The 18,503-nt window shown below is 42.3% G+C and overlaps 1 long non-coding RNA gene across 2 annotated transcripts in view; it reads right to left on the bottom strand.

Annotated features, from left to right (window-relative positions):
- The window catches only part of LOC125931688 (uncharacterized), a 173,349-nt gene that overhangs the window by 34,975 nt on the left and 119,871 nt on the right, over positions 1-18,503 (bottom strand). The window contains exon 3 of one of the 2 annotated variants that reach the window (XR_007460474.1): positions 10,899-11,004. The exons of the other annotated variant lie outside the window; for it this stretch is intronic. This is a non-coding gene — a long non-coding RNA (uncharacterized LOC125931688). The remainder of the gene's footprint in view (positions 1-10,898; positions 11,005-18,503) is intronic. 2 annotated transcript variants of the gene reach the window in all.

Genomic DNA, 18,503 nt, shown 5'->3' with positions numbered 1-18,503 from the left:
TAGCAGACTTCTGGTGGAGTCTATCGGATTTTCCATGTATAGTATCATGTCATCTGCAAAAAGCGAAAGCTTGACTTCATCTTTGCCAATTTTGATGCCTTTGATTTCCTTTTGTTGTCTGATTGCTGATGTTAGAATTTCCAACACTATGATAAACAACAGCGGTGAGAGTGGACATCCCTGTCGTGTTCCTGATCTCAGGGAGAAAGCTCTCAGTTTTTCCCCATTGAGGATGATATTAGCTGTGGGCTTTTCATAAATGGCTTTTTTAATGTTTAAGTATGTTACTTCTATCCCGACTTTCTCGAGGGCTTTTATTAAGAAAGGATGCTTAATTCTGTCAAATGCTTTTTCTGCATCGATTGACAGGATCATATGGTTCTTATCGTTTCTTTTATTAATGTGATGTATCACATTGATTGATTTGTGAATGTTGAACCAGCCCTGTAGCCCAAGAATGAATTCCACTTAATATGGTGAATAATTCTTTTTATATGCTGTTGAATTCGATTTGTTAGTATCTTGTTGAGAATTTTTGCACCTATGTTCATCAGGGATATTGGCCTGTAGTTCTCTTTTTTTACTGGGTCTCTGTCTGGTTTAGGAATCAAAGTAAAGTGAGTCTGGAAGTTTTCCTTCCCTTTCTATTTTTTGGAACAGCTTGAGAAGGATAGGTATTATCTCTGCCTTAGATGTCTGGTAGAATTCCCCAGGGAAGCCATCTGGTCCTGGACTCTTTTTTGTTGGGAGATTTTTGATAACTGATTCAATCTCTTCACTGGTTATGGGTCTGTTCAAGTTTTCTATTTCTTCCTGTTTGAGTTTGGAAGTGTGTGGGTGCTTAGGAATTTGTCCATTTCTTCCAGGTTGTCCAGTTTGTTGGCATATACTTTTTCACAGTATTCCTGATAATTGCTTTGTATTTCTGAGGGATTGGTTGTAATAATTCCATTTTCATTCATGATTTTATCGATTTGGGTCATATCCCTTTTCTTTTTGAGAAGCCTGACTAGAGGTTTATCAATTTTGTTTATTTTTTTAAAAAACCAATTCTTGGTTTCATTGATCTGCTCTACAGTTGTTTTTAGATTCTGTATTGTTTATTTCTGCTCTGATCTTTATTTCTATTCTTCTGCTGGGTTTGGGATATCTTTCTTTTTCTGCTTCTATTTCCTTTAGGTGTGCTGTTAGATTTTGTAGTTGGGATTTATCTTGTTTCTTGAGATAGGCCTGGATTGCAATGTATTTTCCTCTCAGGTCTGCCTTCGCTGCATCCCAAAGCATTTGGATTGTTGTATTTTCATTTTCATTTGTTTCCACATATTCTTTAATTTCTTCTCTAATTGCCTGGTTGACCCATTCATTCTTTAATAGGATGTTCTTTAACCTCCATGCTTTCGGAGGTTTTCTAGCCTTTTTCCTGTGGTTGATTTCAAGTTTCATAGCATTGTGGTCTGAAAGTGTGCATGGTATGATCTCAATTCTTTTATACTTATTAAGGGCTGTTTTGTGACCCGGAATGTGATCTGTCTTAGACAATATTCCATGTGTACTCGAGAAGAAATTATATTCTGTTGCTTTGGGATGCAGAGTTCTAAATATATCTGTCAAGTCCATCTGATCTAATGTATCATTCAGGGCCCTTGTTTCTTTATTGACCATGTGTCTAGACGATCTATCCATTGTTGTAAGTGGGGTATTAAAGTCCCCTGCAATTACCACATTCTTATCAATAAGGTTGCTTGTTTGTGATTGTTTTATATATTTGGGGGCTCCCGTATTCGGTGCATAGACATTTATAATTGTTAGCTCTTCCTGATGGATAGACCCTGTAATTATTATATAATGCCCTTCTTCATCTCTTGTTACAGCCTTTAATTTAAAGTCTAGTTTGTCTGATATAAGTATGGCTACTCCAGCCTTCTTTTGACTTCCAGTAGCATGAAAGATAGTTCTCCATCCCCTCACTTTCAATCTGAAGGTGTCCTCAGGTCTAAAATGAGTCTCTTGTAGACAGCAAATAGATGGGTCTTGGTTGAAGCATTTGGTTGTCTTTTGGTTGAAGCATTAAGTCCATTTACATTCAGTGTTGTTAATGAGAGGTATGGGTTTAGAGTCATTGTGATGTCTGTAGGTTTCATGCTAGTAGTGATGTCTCTGGTACTTTGTGGTCCTTGCAACATTTCACTCACAGAGTCCCCCTTAGGATCTCTTGTAGGGCTGGTTTAGTGGTGATGAATTCCTTCAGTTTTTGTTTGTTTGGGAAAACCTTTATCTCTCCTTCTATTCTGAATGACAGACTTGCTGGATAAAGAATTCTCAGCTGCATATTTTTTCTGTTCATCACATTGAAGATTTCCTGCCACTCCTTTCTGGCCTGCCAAGTTTCAGTAGATAGGTCTGCTACTACTCTTTTGTGTCTACCTTTGTATATTAGGGCCTGTTTATCCCTAGCTACTTTCAAATTTTCTCTTTATCCTTGTATTTTGCCAATTTCACTATGGTATGTCGTGCAGAAGATCGATTGAAGTTACGTCTGAAGGGAGTTCTCTGTGCCTCTTGGATTTCAATGCCTTTTTCCTTCCCAGATGAGGGAAGTTCTCAGCTATGATTTGTTCAAGTACACCTTCAGCCCCTCTCTCTCTTCTTCTTCTGGAATTCCTATGATACGGATATTGTTCCGTTTGATTGCATCACTTAGTTCTCTAGTTCTCCCCTCATACTCCTAGATTTTTTTATCTCTCTTTTTCTCAGCTTCCTCTTTTTCCGTAATTATATCTTCTAATACACTTATTGTCCCCTCTGCCTCTTCAATCCGTGCTATGGCCACCTCCATTTTATTTTGCACCTCATGTATAGCATTTTTTAGCTCCTCATGACTATTTCTTAGTCCCTTGATCTCTGTAGCAATAGATTCTCTGCTGTCCTCTATGCTTTTTTCAAGCCCAGCGATTAATTTTATGACTATTATTCTAAATTCTTGTTCCATTATATTGCTTAAATCGTTGTTGATCAACTTGTTGGCTGTCGCTACTTCCTGGAGTTTCTTTTGAGGAGAATTCTTCCGTTTTGTCATTTTGGGTAGTGCCTGCAGTAGCTCCAAACTGTAGGGCACTTCCCCTGTGCTGTCAGGAGTAACTTGTGTTGGTGGGCAGGGCTGTAGTCAGCCCCCACCACAGGGGCCACAGTCAGACTGGTGTGTACCTTATCTTCCCCTCTCCCAGGGGTAGGACTCACTGTAGAGTGTTGTGGCCCCTATCTGGGCTACTTGCACACTTCCAGGCTTGTGGTGCTGCTTCGATGGGATCTGGTCAATGGTGTATTAGCCAGGGTGGATACTCAAGGTGCACAGGGGCGGGAGGGGCAGGCTTAGCTCGCTTTGCCATTGGTGGTCCCCTGCAGGAGGAGCCCTGCAGCACTAGGAGGGAGGCAGTCCCGTCAGAGGGATGGATCCACAGAAGCACAGTGTTGGGCATTTGCCTCATCCTTATGTTTTTGTGTCTATAATATAACCTTTTCCATTTATTTACTTTCAAACTCTCTGTATTTTTATATTTAAAGTACGTTTCTTGTGTGTTGCATTTAGTAGGGCATTGCTTTTGTCTATGCATCTCTATGTTTTTATTGAGTTGCTTATACCAGTAACATTTAATGTAATAATTGACAGGATTGTGTTCAGGGCTATAAGGTTATTGGAAAGTGAAGTTGTTCTGTTTGCTCCCTCTGGTTTTTGTTTTATTTTGGATTTTTTAATGCTTATCTATTTTATTCCCTCTCTCCTGCCTCCTTTTGGATCATTTGAATACTTTTGGTCAGCTGCAAAACCCCAACCAGGAGTGGTATTTAGGATAGCAGTAAACAGGTATTAACTTCCCTACACCAGTGAGAGACAATAGTGTCTCAGCATTGATCAAAAAAATGGTCACTCCATTATAGATATTGTCTGTTTTGTTCACTAATTTTCACTAACTCCTAGAATAAACCCTAGCCACATAGTAGCTGCTTAATAAGGGTTTGCTGAATGACTGAATTCTTTGACCAAGCAATCCTACTTGTAAGAATGTGTAATAAACCCCCTCGCACACAGAGAGAGAGCTATGTGCACAAGAAAGGAGAAAACTGGTATGAAAAAAAACACATTAAGTGGCTATTAGTAGCCAAAAGTGCACATGGGAAGGTAAAAGAGTGATGTGCATTTATGTTATACCATGGAGCACAAGTGAACTGAAAAACAGACCAATCTGTACTGGCCAGGATTTCTCCATGACATATCATTAACAGGGTACAAGTGGGTAATGGTCATAGTGGGACCTTCTTTGTGTGTTTGCATGCATGTGTGATGTGTGAGATCAGAGAAAAATGTCTGGAATAAAACACCTTTAACTGCCCCCCCCCCCGCCGTCACTTGTGAGGTGGGGAAGAATGGGGTAGCTGATAATAGCCTAATGTAGTCCATACATTTAGATATCATTTGAAACTTCTGCATTAGGCTATATTCATGTATTTTCTATGTACATATTTCTAAAGGAAAGGCATATACTGAAAACAATACTGGAACTATAGAGCCTGTGACATTGAGTATATGAGGAGTATAGAGGATTAGGGTCTCAAACTCATAGGGATATGTAACTATAGGTCATAAGAGAAATCCCTCATCCCAATTTCTATTTAGACCATGAGCCCTTTGAGAAAAATTTCTATCTTGTAATTCTTTACAAAATAGTCCTCTTCTAGTATTATTCATATCAATGAATGGCACCATCACCCATCTTATTTCCCAGCACAGAAACCTGCTCTCAACATTTTACACCTACCTCTCCTTCACCCCAAGACCAAATCCTTGCTGACTACAGTCCATTTTGCTTCCCAAATACCTGTATAATATGCCCAATTCTTTCCATGTTCAATACATCCACTTAGTTCAAAGCATCTATCACGATCTCTCCCTTTGCCAAAATAGTCCAACAGTCTTCTCTCTCATAGTTTTTTCCCCTAATAATTTTCATTCACTTCCATTTTTATTTTAGGAGTGATCAAATTGAATCCCATAATTCATAACTCAGTGCTATAACAACTGGTATTGTTCACTTTCTACTTATGGCTTTACAGATGTTGTTGGGGGAAAAGTTGGGTCTAACCATTTCACTATGTACTGATTTCCTATTTTTTCCTTTGTCAATCTATAGCCTTGCAGAAAGCAAGAAAAGTGATCCAGGTGATCACATCCTCAGAACTGCTCAGAAAGTAAAAAGTGCTGTAGATGAGGCTTGAACCTATGATCTTGGCATTGGTCACAAATCATACTGCCTATGCATACTATGAACTAATCAAATGAGCCACTAGAACCAAAACTGGGGAAAAGTCTATGAAGCCTTAATAAAGTAACTTATGACAATGCACAATCTCTTCTTAGGGACCTGTGTTTTGCCTGTATTGCCTTGGTATTTTCCAGAACACTTGCAGAATTTTGCTGACTTTCTATCCCCTCTGCAATCCTTCCCCATACCAGCAGTGAATACTGCATCTCAAATCTTCCTTTTGCTGTAAATACTGCCCCTGCTCACTCACTGATTTCTTTTTTTTCAATATATGAAATTTATTGTCAAATTGGTTTCCATATAACACCCAGTGCTCATCCCAAAAGGTGCCCTCCTCAATACCCATCACCCACCCTCCCCTCCCTCCCACCCCCCACCAACCCTCAGTTTGTTCTCAGTTTTTAAGAGTCTCTTATGCTTTGGCTTTCTCCCACTCTAACCTCTTTTTTTTTTTTCTTCCCCTCCCCCATGGGTTTCTGTTAAGTTTCTCAGGTCCACATAAGAGTGAACACATACGGTATCTGTCTTTCTCTGTATGGCTTATTTCATTTAGCATCACACTCTCCAGTTCCATCCACGTTGCTACAAAGGGCCGTATTTCATTCTTTCTCATTGCCACGAGGTACTCCATTGTGTATATAAACCACAATTTCTTTATCCATTTATCAGTTGATGGACTCTTTCCATAATTTGGCTATTGTTGAAAGTGCTGCTATAAACATTGGGGTACAAGTGCCCCTATGCATCAGTACTCCTGTATCCCTTGGGTAAATTCCTAGCAGTGCTATTGCTGGGTCATAGGGTAGGTCTATTTTTAATTTTCTGAGGAACCTCCACACTCACTCACTGATTTCAAACTTGACAAAGATATCAAAACACTACACTGAAATAGACTAAGAAAATGAGCCTTTAGAACAATATTTTTTTTTCATTGTAAACAAAATGGCAGAAGCATATGGGATTAGCCATATGCTTAACTCATTGAAATTACACTGTGTATAAAAAGTCTTTCAAGTAACATCTTCCTTCTTTTAGATAAAAGTGTTCATAAACATTAGTGTGGAAGCATATGTGAATATCCTGTGTTGAAGGTCTTGACGTTACCCTGTGTATAATGTGTCTTTCAAGTAACGTCTTCATTCAGATATATGTGTTTGTAAACTTTTGTGTAGAAGCCTGTGGATATAGACTTATGATAAACTTATTAAAACTATACTGTGTACAAAAAATATAAATAAATAAAAGTATAAACAGCATGAAGACTGATTAATGTAAACTAGGAAAATGCAAGTAAATAATAAAACAAAGAAAAATTATTTATTGGAAAATTACCCAGAGTTCCACACTCAAGAATACCATTTAATGTATTGTACAGTTTCTATAAGAGGAAGAAAAATTTTTTCTCTACCTCTTAGGTTCTTCACCTTGGTTCCTACAAATTAGACTCATAAAAGGCAGATTAACAAGAGAAAAACAGAAATTACTAACACATGCATCCTATATACTTGGGTGCTTTCAGTGGTGAGTAACTCAAAGGGGTGGCTCGAATTTGGAGTCTATATACTTAAGTTAGCAAGAGAAAGGAAGGAGGAGAAAGGGTACTTAGGGAAAAGCAAATGACTTTACATGGGCTCTTAGAATAGATTAGAGATTTAATTGTCAGCCTTAAAAATAAAATAGCCATCTATTTAACCAGCAAAAATTATTTTATTCAGGAATAGCAGAGAAATTGCAATTCAGGACATGCAAACTATGGTGAACCATAGGCAGGTCCAGGAACAAAGGAGAGGGGCTTGCTTTTTTTTATTTTTAAAGTTTATTTATTTTTGAGAGAGAGAAAGCACAAGCTGGGGAGGCACAGAGAGAGAGGGAGACACAGAATCCAAAGCAGACTCCAGGGTCCAGGCTCTGAGCTGTCAGCACAGAGCCCATTGTAGGATTCTAACCCACAAACTGCAAGATCATGACCTGAGCTGAAGTCAGATGGTTAACTGACTGAGTCACTGAAGCACCCCAGGGCTTGCTTTTTAAAGAATAAAGGAGGGAGTTGGGGAGGGTTGTTGTGAATGAAAGTTCATTGGAGAAGAGTGGGAGTTTGAGGTTGTGGCAGCTTCTCATTGGCTGAGCCGTGGTGGTTTCTCATTAGCTGGACTGTGGCTGAGCAAGGAGATAATCTTCCTTCTTCCTGCTGGGGTATGTAAAGTAAGATGCAACAAGTGGTGCCTGAATGGGAACCCTCCCTTAATTGTTTCCAAACTCCATTTTGAGTTATGTTTCCTTCACTCATTTTCACATAATAGTCTTTTGACAATGTCCGTTTGGATGTAGTGCCAACTTATCTTAAGAGAAGAGATGCTCCAAGGGAGAGTATTTATGATAATTGAGTTCTTTTCAGTCCTTTAGAAAGGGTTTGCTGTTAAGCACATAAGAGATTGCAGGAACTCAAAGTCTGTCAGCTCAAAATAATTCTTTTTTTAAGAAATTTTATTTTATTTTTTATAAAGTTTATTTATTTATTTATTTTGAGAGAGAGAGAGCATAGGCAGGGGAGGGGAAGAGTGAGGGAGGGAGAGAATCCCAAGAAGGCTTCATGCTGTCAGTGCAGAGCCCGACACAGGGCTCCATCTCACAAACCGTGAGATCATGACCTGAGCTGAGATCATGACCTGAGACGAAATCAAGAGTTGGACTCTTAACTGATCCACCAAGACACCACAACAGCTCAAAATAATTCTTATGCCAAAGTGGGATATTTGGAGATGGCTTACCCTGATCCCCTTCATTTCCTTCTAGGCTTTTGCCGTGCATTGCTAAAAACAATGTCTGGCCCATATTAAGCATCAGTAAGTGTGAACTTTTATTCTGATGTCTCTTGATTTCTCCTTTCTGCTTTTTAAAAGTTTTATTTATTTTGAAAGAGAGAGAGAGCAGGGGAGGCGCAGAGAGAGAGGGAGAGAGAGAGAGAATCCCAAGCAGGCTTCAAATTGTCAGTGAGGAGCCCAACACAAGGGCTCAAACCTACGAACCACAAGATCATGATCTGAGCTGAAACCAAGAGCAAGACACTTAACTGACTGAGCCACCCAGGCACCCCTTCTCCTTCCTGCTTTTATTGTTTCTTCTTCCCTCTCTCTTCTGCCTCATCCTTCTTGCCCTCTCCCCCATATTCTTACATCCCTTATTTACATCCCACCCAACTGTTGCAAGCTGAGCCCTGTTGGCTCTGTGCCCTGAGATCAGGAATCCTGCACCACATGCTGTGCTTCTCCCACTAGGGAAAAATTCCTCTTTAATGAAGTTACTTCTATGAAGTGCCCCTAAAATCCAAATCCAATTTTTTTTCGGGTAAAGAAGAGAATGGTTGAATGCATGAATGCACTTCAGGGATGACTGACTGGAGGAAGAAGTGCCTGCTGGGCTTGTTACTGAGTTTAGGGGTGAACGGGGGAACATATGACTGCAGAACCTCACACAAGGTCAGCCCAAATCACCAGGGCATGTCTACAGTTGACTGAGTTGGCTGATGCCTCCAGGGGTAAGGGGACAAGGAGAAGTCAGAGATAACTCCAAAATGTATTCACACTCCAGCACCAAAACCCTGCCTCCAAAGTCGTGAAGACCAGCCCAGCTACCAAAATGCCCATGCAGAACAGTAGCCAATGACAGCCCAGAATCTGAGGGAGGGAGGGAGACTTATGTGAACTTCCAGAAAGCTCTGTAACTGGGCAGAGCTGGGGCATGAAAGTTCTCTAGGACCACTCAGTGCTCAGGAACGTCCTTGATTTTTGTTCCCCTCATCACAGAGCCAGTGTCTTCCCTGGACACTCAGTCTTAAGGCCAATTCAAAATGGACAAAAGGGTGAAGAGGGAGATAAGAACAATGATGGAGGCCACAGAACAGGTCAATGTCAAAGCTGGAAAGTGGGTGTCTGCTTAAAGCCCAGGTAGAAGCCAGGAGGATGGAGTCAGATTCTTGCCTCCACCAGGATTGGTGTTGATTCCCTCTCCATCCTAACTATAGTTTATGGGTCTAATACAGACCCTCCCCACAGCAGACCATTCCCTCCTTGTAACCCGCTATATTATACTAGTGAAGTGCTCCATCCGCAACTCCTTTCCCAATCACTCTAAGGAGTACTGTATCCACATAGACCTTTATGCACTCTAGACTGTTTCCCCATCCCAGCAACCAGAAATGGATTACCATAAACCCTGAATATTTTGTAGGAAACAAAGGCCAAGCTTCCAGCTGCTGGCTTCAGAACTTCATCCTGGCATGTGGTTCAGAGCCCCTTCCACGGGACTTAAGCCAGAAGTCCAAAAGAGGAACCTAGTGTTTCTGCCACAAGAGAATCAAGCTTCAGAGCCTTTGCACTGGCTAGCCATGTCTAGTCCACCTTTTACACAACCCTGCACTTGGCGCATTTTTCAAGGCTCTGTTCAAACATCACTTCATTTGAAACTCTCTTCACTATCACCCCAAATAAAATGTACAACACCCCACATCATCCCTTGTCCCCTTAAGCATGTTTTGTTAACCTTTCTCTCTTCTACCCTCAGCCCTAGAGTAAGGAACAGGTGTTTGGGGGCTGGATGAGGAAGGTTGGATTCCTGCAGAATGGCCCACTAAAAGAAGACTTGTCTGACCCTTTTACCAACAAGAACATGAATCATACTAGGGCACCTGGGTGGCTCAGTCAGTTAAATATCCGACTCTCAATTTCATCTCAGGTCATGATCTCACAGTTCATGAGATCGAGCCCCGCATCAGGCTCTGCACTGACAGCATGGAGCTTGCTTGGGATTCTCTCTCTCCCTCTCTCTCTCTCTGACCCTCCCCCTTACTCTCTCTCAAAATAAATAAATAAACATTTTTTTTAAAAAAAGAACATGAATCATATTGGAAATTACTTGGGTTTAGGGATTAACCCAGAAGTCCAGGGCCTAGGCCTGAATGGGGAAGGAAGGCAGACATGGGTGAGACACAGAAGTGGCCTGTGCCCATTAGAGATATGGGAGTAATGAGGCCCAGAGGACGTAGGCCCCAAGATCCATAAAAGGTTGTGGGTGGGGAGTGAGACCTAATCCCAGCTCCATTCCCCATTTTGGGACTGTTGCAGAGTAGAGGGCACTATGAAGAGCTGAAGGGGGCCTATGGGGCACCTGTGGAGGACATTGTGGGCAAAGTCAGACCCTCCCAGGTGGAGTATCAGAACATGGAGCACTGTGGACACTCAGCTTTGTTATCAACATTGCGATCTGGGGCCCCTCTCCCTCCCCTAGCAGGCACACAGCCCAATAATCCAACAGCAGGGACTGGGTCTTTTCAAGCCTTTGGGGATGGGGACTGTGAGAAAAGCCTCAGAGTATTATCACTCTGGAACTTAAGACCCAGAGGTTGGTTCAAGCCATGGCAGACAGATAGGGAAGGAGACAGGCCCAGGGGTGTGAACAGATGTGGACACCTACATAAACCCTCTCCAGTCAGCATGTTACCTGTGGCATAGCTTTCCCCACAGAGTTGACCCTCCCCACAGAGCCACCTCCTCAGGGCTGTGTAGCCAGGGCATCCCAGTTTACCTGAGTCCTCATCTGCTCCTCTGAAAATAATAATAACATCTTGTCAGTCAAGGTGGGACAGGTCCCAGGCCCAGGGTTCTCCACATCTGAAGGCCAGGAACAACATCTGCAAGAATGGGGGAGGTCTGCTTTACTATGGTCTTCCCCTTTATCCCACCTTCTGAGGAATCCAACATGAGCCTCTTCACCCTCAGAGACCTCAGAAAGCTTTCTTTCCTTGCCCTGACCAGTCCGGTATTCAGCCAAGTGCAGAGAGCCTCCCTCACCTTTCTGATGTGCTCCCATCATCTTGAGGTCCCCAGGCCCCAGAGTTGATTCAGACCCCCAAACAGTTTCTAGAACTCATACCTTGAGATAAAGACCCTGAAGCAGCTCAGAGATTTTACGCTATGGAAGGAAACCTCCAGAGATGTCATAATGTAGATACAGATCCACAGATAACACATAGACCACACATCTGGGACTGAACACAGGACCCTAAGCAGCTCACAGACTTCATACCCAGAACAGAAAGTCTCAAACAGTAAAGAGTCTTTACACCATGGCACAGACTCTCAAACAGCCAACTAATATCATGCTCTGGGTCACACATACTCAGACGCCTGACATCTGGGACAACATCCCCTTGGAGTTGAGCCATTTGATACTGAGGATATATAGACCCCTAAATATCCAGACCTTACAACCTGAAAAATAGATCCCCAAAGAGTTCAATATAAACATATACTCCATGTACCTCTGAGACTATACAAAGACCTTTAAATAGGGGAGAGGCCTAAAATCCTGGGCACAGACCCCCAAAGACCTCAGAGAACTATCCAACCACCAGTACCTCCAAGCAACTCCAAAAACTCACTCTGGACACAAACACATGAACAGCCCAGAGAGCTCATATCCTGGACACAGAACACCAAAGAACTCAGAGACCTCACACCCTTTAAATGGACCTCCAAAAATTATACAAACCTTATATATCATGACCTCTCATGCTATATAAAAATTCCCAGGCAGTCCAGAGATATCAAACCAGAGAGAGAACTCCACCCTGAACACAAAGCCCTAACTAGCTCATCATCCTTACACCATGGGACAATGACCCCCATTTAGATATCAGAGACATCACACCTTGCATACAGATTCCCAATATTCTGACTCAAATCTTAAGACACTGACCTCAAAGAGTTCAGAGACTTCTAGTTTTGGAACACAAACCCTCAATGAGTTAAGAGACTCTACAACCTGAACACAGACTCTGAAAGGGTTCAGAGAACTCACACCCAGAATGCTGTCCCCAAACACATCAGACTCTGGAAACCACAACTCAGTAAGTTTAGAGAGCTTACACGCTGAATACAAGTCTCAAAATACCTAAAGTGCAAACCTTGGAACACACATGCCAAAGAAATCAGAGACTTCACACACAGAAAACAGACCCTCAGGAAATTCATATTCAAAACTTGGAACACAGACCCCCCAAACAACTCAGAGATTTCACACTTTGAATGTGAACAAGAAAATACTTCAAATTTAGACCTTGGAACACAGACCCTCAAATAGTACAGAGGGCCCACCCCCTTAATACAGACACATAAGTACCTCAGATTCAAACCTTTTGACTCATACCTTCAAAGAGTACAGAGAACTACACCCTGAACATAGACCCACAAGTATCTCAACTCAGATACTGGGATACAGACCCTCTAAAATTTCACAGATCTGGAACTCTGACCACAGACTCCAAATACGTCAAACTAATACCTTGGGATATATCCTCAAAGAATTCAGAACCTTCATCAGCTGAACACAGATCTCCAAATACTTCAGACTCAAACATTAAACACAGATCCCCTAGAATTCAGAGACCTAACACTCTGAAAAAGACCTCCAAACACTATAGATGCATACCATGGGACAGAGAACCTCAAATAACTCGGCAACCTCATACCCTGAATAAAATTCCCAAATATATTGAACTCAAAAATTAAAATATAGACCCTCAAATATGTTAGGACTCTCATAAGCTGAGCATAGACCCCAAAATACCTCAGTTTCAAGCCTTGGGACATAGACCCTCAATGAGTGCAGAGACCTCATATCCTGAACATAAACCACAACTACTTCTGGCTAAAAATTGGAAAAGACCTTCTAAATATCATGGATTTTATACCCTGAATTCAGACATCAAATAATTCATGCTAAAACAGGAACAAAGGTTTTATAATAAAACCTCAGAGACCTCACACCCTGAAACTGACCCCCCACATACCTGAGACTCAAACACTGGAACACAGACCTCAATGAATTCAAGCAAAACACATCCTGAATATGGAACCCCAAATATTTCAGACTCAAAAATTGAATAGAGACCTCAGATACAAACTTTGGGACTCAGACCCTCAAATAGATCAGAGACCTCAAACCCTGAATACAAACCTCTAAAAACCTCAACTTATACCTTAGGGCACATACCGCCAATGAATCCAGAGACCTCTTACCCTGAATACAGACCCACATACTTCAGACTCAAATATTGAGATAAAGACCATCTAAAAGTTCAGGCACCTCAAACTCTAAACACAGATCCCCCAAATACCTCAGACTCAAACTTTGGTACAGACCCTCAAAAAAGCTCAGAAACTTCACACCTTGAACACAAACCTAAAAATATCTCAAATTCAAACATTAAAATACAGACCACCCCCCAAAACCTGAGGGATCTCATACCCTGAGTATTACCCACAAGTACCTCAGATTCAAGCCTTACAATGCAAACTTCACAGACTTCAGAGACCTCACACTGTGAACACAGATTCACTCAGACTCAAATTTTGGGACATGCTTAACAAGTTGAGAGATCTCAAGCTCTGGACACAGACCCTTAGTTACCTCACTCTCATACCTTGGAACACAGACACTCACAGATGCAGAAACATCAAACCTTGAAAATAGACCCCTAAATGTTTCTAACTTTTTTAAAATTTTTAATTTTATTTATTTATTTTGAGAGAGAGCACGTGCACATGAGTGGGAGAGGGGCAATGAGAAGGAGAGACAGAATCCCAAGCAGGCTCCACACCATCAGCACAGAGCCTGATGTGGGGCTCGAACCCACAAGCTGTGACATCATGACCTGAGCTGAGATCAAGAGTCAGAGGCTTAACTTACTGCACCACCCAGGTGCCCCTAAGTATCTCTAACTTAAACAGAGTTGTGACACAGACTTAATATTCAGAGGCATCACACCTGGAACATATACCACATAATACTTAAGGCTCAAAGATTCTCAGTGAGTTCAGCAACCTCACACCCTGTACACAGAACACAAGTACTTTAGACTTAAACTTTGGGACAGAAATCATCAAAGAGTTCAGAGGCCTCACACCTTGAAAACAAATCCCCAAATAACTCAGATTCAAATCTTGGAACACAGAGCCACAAAGAGTATACAGAACTCACATCCTGAATTCAGACCCCAAATACTTCCAACTCAAACTTCTGACATAAACCCTAAAACATCAGTCATTACCCTTTGGAGACCCTAAAATACCTCAGATTCAAAACCTGGAAATAGTCTCAACAATTTCAGAGACCTCATACCCTGAATCCTGGCCCCCAGATATTATAGACTTAAACTTTGAGCCACAGACCCTCTAAAAATTCAGAGATCACAAACCCTGAATACCAACCTCAAACATCTCACACTAAAACCTTGAGGAAAGGAAACTAAAAGTTCAGACACCTCACATGTTTAACAGTGATCCCTAACTACCTGAGATTTAAAAAGTTTAGGACATAGATATTCAAAGAGTCCAAGGACCATAATGCCTTAACATAGATCCCCAAACCTCAGACTCAAGCATCAAAACCCAGATGCCTCAGAGTTCAGAGACCTAATAATACTTTGACAAAAAACTCCCAAACACTACAGACTCATCCTATGGGACATGGAACCTCAATAGTTCAGAGACCTTGTATCCTGAATACAGATATCCAAATACATGAGATTCAAACGTTAAAATACAGACCATCAAAGATTTGAAAAGCCAAACAACCTGAACACTGACTGTCCCCCAAATACCTCAGACTCAACCCTTGTAACTCATACTCTTAAAAATATCAGAGATCTTGTGCTCTGAATTGAACCCACAAATACCTCAGACTCAAACATTAGGACATAGACACAGTAAAAATCCAGAGAGGGGTGCCTGGGTGGCTCAATCAGTGGAGCATCTGACTCTTGACTTCAGCTCAGGTCATGACCTCATGGTTTGTGAATTTGAGCCCCACATTGGGCTCTGAGCTGATGGTGTGGAGCCTGCTTAGGAGTCTCTGTCTCTCTCCCTCTCTCTCTCTCTGCCTCTCTCTCTCTCTCTCTCTCAAAATAAATACATAAACTTAAAAAAAAATCCAGAGACTGATACTCTGCTGACTCCAATGCACCTTAGTTTCAAACCTTGGGGAACAGGCCTCAGTGAATACAGAGACCCCACACCCTGAACACAAATTCCTAAATACCTCAGATTCAAACATTAAACCCAAGAGTTCTGAGAACAAACACTCTAAACATAAGCCCCCAGATACTACAAATTCACCCTTTGGGACATGGACCCTCAATAGTTCAGAGGCTATACACCTTGAATACAGATCCTCAAATGCCTCAGACTCAAACATTAAAAGACAGACCCTCATAAATTTGAAAGGCCTCACAACCAGAAGGCAACTTCCTTATACTCAAATCTTGTAAAATAGATCCTCAGTGAATTCAGAGACAACCAACTTAGAGACCTCATACTCTGCGATGAGGACCTTCAAACTGCTCACACCTTGGACACAGACTCCCAAACTTCTCAGAGATCTATAACTCTAAACAAAGATGCTCACAAAGCTCATAAACAGAGACTTCCAAATGGCTCAGGGGATTCACTTCATCAAACACAGATACCCAAGTGTTCAGGAACTTCACACTCTGAATACAGACTCCTTAAATACCCCTGAGACCTCACAACCCAAAAATAGATACAGAAATATCTTAGAGACATATAGACAGATATATTTTTGACAGATACCCAAAATTATCTCACAGACCATACACCAAGAATACAAATTCCCAAACAGCCAGAGATCTCACACCCTGGGAAAGAGCCAACCAGTTCAGCCCTCTCAAGAACAAAGATCCCAACCAGCTCATAGATCTCACATATTGACACAGAGAATTCACACTCTGAATTCGGAGACCACAAATCCTGAATCAAAAATCCCCAGAGTCCACAGACCTCCAATCCTGCACACAGACCACACCAAATAGCTGGGACACCTCAAACCAGTGATACAGGCCCCCAAATAGCCAGATAACTCATAATGTGAATACAGACCTGACAACAGCCCAGACACACCATGATGCAGACTCCCCAGGAATGCAGAGATCTCACACCCTGGGATACAGACACCCAAACAGCTCAGAAACATTAAATCCAGGGACACAGACACACTCAAGGAACTCAGAGACCTCACACACTGAGAAACCAAACCCCAAAACTGTCTAGAAACCTCATACACTGAGAAATTCAAATCAAAACTACAATGAGATATCACCTCACACCTCTTAGAATGACTATCATTAAAAAGACAAGAGACAAGTGTTGGTGAGATGTGGAGAAAAGGGAACTCTTGGGCCCTGCTAGTGAGCATGTAAATTGGTAGAGTCACCACCCCACTATAAGAAATAGTATGGAGTTTCCTCAAAAAAAATCAAAATAGAACTACCATATGATCCAGCAATCCCACTTCTGGGTATATATACAAAGGAAAAGAAAACTGGATCTTGAAGAGACATGTGTACCCCCATGTTCGATGGCAGCATCATTAACAATAGTCAATATATAGAAACAATCTAAGTGTCTGTCAACATATTAATGGATAAAGATGATGTGTTATATATATATAATACAGCCATGAGAAAGAAGGAAACCCTGCCATTTGCCAACAACCTGGATGGACCTTGAGGGCATTATGCTAAGTGAAATAAGTCAGACAGAAAAAGACAAATACTGCACAGTATCACTTATATGTGGAACCTAAAACTAAAAAAGCTGAACTCAGAGAAACAATATAGTAGTAGTTACCAGGGACAGGGAGGTGAAAGAAATGGGGAGATATTGGTCAAAGGGTGCAAGATTCCAGTTATAAGATGAATAAGTTCTGGAGATCTAATGTACACCATAGTGATTATAGCTAATAGTAAGGTATCATATACTTCAAACTTGCTAAGAGAGTAGATCTTAAATGTTCTCATCACAAAAAAAAAGGATATGGCAACTATGTGACAGGATGGAGGTGTTAGCTAATGCTATGGTGGTAATCATTTTGAAATATATAAATGTGATCAAATTGATACATTGCACCGCTTAAACTTACACAATGTTATATGCAATTATATCTCAATAAAGTTGGGAGAAAAGAAAGAAACCTCACACCCTTCAGAAGATCCCCCCAACTCTCATAAACCTCATCTGCTGGAAAAAAGATCCCCCAAACAGCTCAGAGGCCTCACCCCTGGGACACAGACCCTCACAGCGTTCCAAGATGACATATCCAGGACACAGACCCCATAACAGCTTAGACACTGCAAACTCTGAACAGAGACCCTCAAGAAGCCCAGGGTTCTTACTGTACTCTAGAGAAAAAAATGCAAAGAGATCAGGGACCTCACACCCAAGAGAACATTTGCCCACTGCCTAGAACCACACTCGGTACACAGTATGTGCTCATTAGATGTCTGTTGAATGAAATGACTCCTTTGATGCAGCAATTCCCCTTCTAATAATGTGTTCTAAAGAAACACTCATAGGCAGGAGAGGGAAGATGGCAGCATAGGAGGACGCTGGGCTCACCGCGCGTCCTGGTGATCACTTAGATTCCACCTACACCTGCCTAAATAACCCAGAAAACCGCCAGAGGATTAGCAGAACGGAGTCTTCGGAGCCAAGTGCAGACAAGAGGCCCATGGAAAAGGGTAGGAAGGGCGGTGAGGCGCTGCGCGCTCCACGGACTGGCAGGAGGGAGCCGGGGCGGAGGAGCGGCTCATAGGTCAAGCAGAGCCCTCGAGTCTGGCTGGCAAAAGCGGAGGGGCCGGAGGGACTGTGTTCCGACATCAAGCGCGACTTAGCGTCTGGGAGGTCATAAGTTAACAGCTCTGCTCAGAAAGCGGGAAGGCTGGAGGACAAAGGGAGGGAGAGTTGCTGAGCCCCCGGACGACAGAGCTCAGTTTGGTGGGGAACAAAGGTGCTCGCCAGCGCCATCTCCCCCGCCCATCCCACAGCCAAAATCCCAAAGGGAACCAGTTCCTGCCAGGGAACTTGCTCGCTCCACGCAAACACCCAACTCTGTGCTTCTGCGGAGCCAAACCTCCAGCAGCAGATCTGACTCCCTCCCGCTGCCACAGGGCCCTTCCTGAAGTGGATCACCTAAGGAGAAGCGAGCTAAGCCTGCCCCTCCTGCCCCCGTGCACCTTGCTTACCCACCCCAGCTAATACGCCAGATCCCCAGCACCACAAGCCTGGCAGTGTGCAAGTAGCCCAGACGGGCCACGCCACCCCACAGTGAATC

Source organism: Panthera uncia, chromosome X (assembly GCF_023721935.1).
Source record: "Panthera uncia isolate 11264 chromosome X, Puncia_PCG_1.0, whole genome shotgun sequence".
Taxonomy (NCBI): domain Eukaryota; kingdom Metazoa; phylum Chordata; class Mammalia; order Carnivora; family Felidae; genus Panthera; species Panthera uncia.
This window is presented reverse-complemented; position numbering and strand designations above follow the sequence as displayed.